General features: G+C 43.1%; 1 long non-coding RNA gene across 1 annotated transcript in view; it reads left to right on the forward strand.

Annotated features, from left to right (window-relative positions):
• The window catches only part of LOC118323643, a 51390-nt gene extending 48330 nt beyond the window's left edge, over nt 1–3060 (forward strand). Inside the window, exon 4 of the long non-coding RNA XR_004796502.1 lies at nt 2233–3060. This is a non-coding gene — a long non-coding RNA (uncharacterized LOC118323643). The remainder of the gene's footprint in view (nt 1–2232) is intronic.
• Nucleotides 3061–3275: the final 215 nt, after the last annotated feature.

The following is a 3275-nucleotide window of genomic DNA, read 5'->3' on the forward strand; positions in this document are numbered from 1 at the left end:
AGAGAGGGGATGACATGCAGCAAAGGGCCGCAGGTCGGATTCGAACCCTGGGCCGCTGCAGCAAGGACTCAGCCTCGGTACATGGGTTGCCAGCTCTACCCACTGAGCTAACCGGGCGCCGATCTCTGATACAGTATTGACTAGAAATAATTGTTCAGTTATTGCATTATATATTGTGCAATATTTGGGTTCATTGTTCAGTTTATCAGTTGTTCTGTACTGCAATTGTTATGCATTGAATATAATATGAGTCAGAGATTGTCACTTTACTCAGTTAATGATAGAATGAGGGTCCCTTAAGGAAAAAGGTTGTGAACCACTGCAATAGTTCACATGTATGTGAGACATGATAAGGGAGGTGGCACTGGCTTAATGCCCATGTTCTTTCGTTTTTTATTGTGTAACTCAAGTCATGACAGCACAGTAAAGAATGCAGTGGCACAGAGATATCACTTCAAACACGGCGTCTCTCAGGAACCTCAGATCCTTTCAGTGAACTGAATGAAGATATGCTTTGATGACCCACCACAGAGTCGGTGGCCTTCAAATAAACCTGTTGATGGGCTTGTGTGGGGCAGCCAGCAGGCTGAATGAGCGGTACTGTATACGTGCGCCTCCCAGGGTAGCCGTGGGTGTTCTCAATGGAGGTCATACATGCTTGACCCCAACTTGCGTAGTTTTTTTCTATAGATTTTAGGCTTGCATTATCTTCTTTTTTTCCTTCTACCAGCTTCTCTGGGTAAGTGTAGGGGAACTCTGTGTGTGGATGGCAGTGTGCCAGCAGACAGGTACAGTAGATGTGCTGATGAGGGAGGGTGATAGGGGCCGGCCTCAGTCACAGCCCCAGGCACAGACAGGCATACACGGGCAGGCTGAGACTCAGAGGCAGGTTGGGACCTGGTTCTGTATGCTGATGCTGCTCCAAGGGCTTTGCTCCAAGGTGAGGCATAGGAGACAAACGTGGGAAGGGAAAAAACAGAATACAGGGCAAATGGAGAGAGAGACAAAATCCAGAAAAAGGGTGACTGTTGAGTGGTGAAGTTGAAAAAGCTTAAAAAAAAATGAGGGTAGATAATAGAGTGTTAACAAAAAGCAAAAGAGTGGTTGTAGCTCAGACCAGGGGAAGCTAGCTGGAAAAAGTTGATGATGTGTGAGGCCTAGGGGAAGGAGAGAGAGGTGAAGGAAGAGGGAGATTAAGAAATGGTACGAGAGTGATGCCACATCCTGTAGACTGGTGGAACGTGACTCCTCGCAGGTAAAGCAACTCAGAGGTGCAGACAGGCAAAAAGAAGATGAGAAACATTGATGGATGACTACTTATTATCTGACACATTTGCTCCTACCCCAGGCAAAGAACAGGCGGGACAAGCCGGTCCCGCCACTCTGCTGCCATGACAACTGCAGGGCTGAGTGTGTGGATGGTGTGTTGGGGCAGACAACATAATGTCATTTTGTGTGGGCGGTTGTACGCACAAGCACAGGTAAAGCAGAGTTGTTGTCAAGAGGCCACCTACCTGAATTACATCATTGTGGGATTTTCTGACGTTAGGGGTTAGAAAGCAGATGTTGTACACCGATCAGCACTGCTCTCATAAGACAACAACATAACCATTCAGCTGTTCCGGATATAAAAACAATTTTCTCATCTTCTTCCTCACTTATATTCTAGATAAAAGTAATATGTCATTTCTTTAATCATTGAAATAGGACATGTCTTTTTAATCATGTTTTGGCCTGCAGTGATACTAGGGTGACATTTTAGTTCTGGTTTTGGACTGAAAAGTAGCTCGTTCCAGCTGCACCGTGAGAAGTCCTGTTGATCCGTATCCCCATCGCTGGAAGTAAAACACACAGGCTGGACTTTGCCACTACTTATAATGTGATAATTTCAGCTGTGGATAAGGCTCTGGGTGGTTCATCTGCAACTTCTTTTTGCCAGTTTGAATCCTCAAGCCCTTTTTTGTGTGGAAAGTTTGTGAAAGCAGCCAAATCCGTTTCAATCTGCTAAATGAATCAGCGGAGCAGATTGATCAGTTTTGGGTGTTCTATGAATCTCTGGTTATTTGAAGTAACATCACCGAGCAGTTACTTTTAACATTAAAAAAAAGTTGCCAGAAAGGATTAAATACGTCTAATTTTCTTTTGCATGGGTATGAGAAACATGTGTCAATGTTCAAGCTTCAAGTGGTTTTTGGCTTCAGTCAATCATTAGTTTCTGTATTATGTTTCTAGGATCATACTAAATCCTGGTTTGGACTGTGGACCAGCATCCCCTGCAGCAGATGTTTGCTCCTGGCATGGCTGCGAACAGCGTGAGCTCCATCACTGACAGTCTCGCTCTCAGGATCCAACCCAGCTTGGACCTGGAGAAGCAGTGACATAAACTCAGCAGGACAGTGGAGTGTATTCTGCTGCTCAGACATTATGGAACAGATCAGTCAACCCTGTCTGGAGAGCTGCTCGATAGGAAAGTCAGCTCGATGAATGTACACTTACCAGAATAACCACAATGGATCTACACATTGTTTGACTTTTTCTAAATTGAACCTGGATTAATATTTTCCTGCAATGTACATCTGCTTTTGATATTCAGCGTTTATTCACACTGTTGCTCATACACTGCAGTTGTGACATACACTGTGTTATTCTGGATACAGTATCAACAAGTGCTGGAACTGTAAATGGAAAATAATCAGATTCAGATATTTTCATTTTGTAGCTCCAATTTAACAGGCTGGAGACAGCGCGTACACCAGTGCAGTCACATACAAGGTTTATCTAGTGAAGAGAAGATTCTCCAGAATGATTACTGGCACTGGAAATGTAACGTTATCATTTGATGTCTTGTAATTGCGATGACAAAGAGGCTATTGTAATCAAGGTGCTGATGAATGCAAACCAAAAAATTTTGTCACATTGGCAGCCTGTGTTAATATTGATTAATAATCCTGTCAAAGTGTTTATTCTCATGATGATTTATAGCCCCATAACGTTTGTTGTGTCTGTAAAACCCTGTTGCAGAAATAAAAAAAAAGGAAAATGTATCCAAGCTGGTGCCTGTTTGTTTTGTCATTGCAGCTGCAGCTATGTGAGATTAATAACTGATAAGATGCTTTTGTGATGTTCGTTATGTGTCTGTTCTTACTGTTAGTCACGCTGGCTTCATTACTAGTTAGGCCAGTATGTGCCAATCTGCCACTCGGTAGACTATCAGGAGTTGTATTATTCAAAGTCAAATTGATGTTTAAAGTCGAAATAAATACATGACATTATTT

The sequence above is a fragment of the Morone saxatilis genome, unplaced genomic scaffold (genome assembly GCF_004916995.1).
Source record: "Morone saxatilis isolate NCDOM2014 unplaced genomic scaffold, NCSU_SB_2.0 Contig14, whole genome shotgun sequence".
Taxonomy (NCBI): domain Eukaryota; kingdom Metazoa; phylum Chordata; class Actinopteri; family Moronidae; genus Morone; species Morone saxatilis.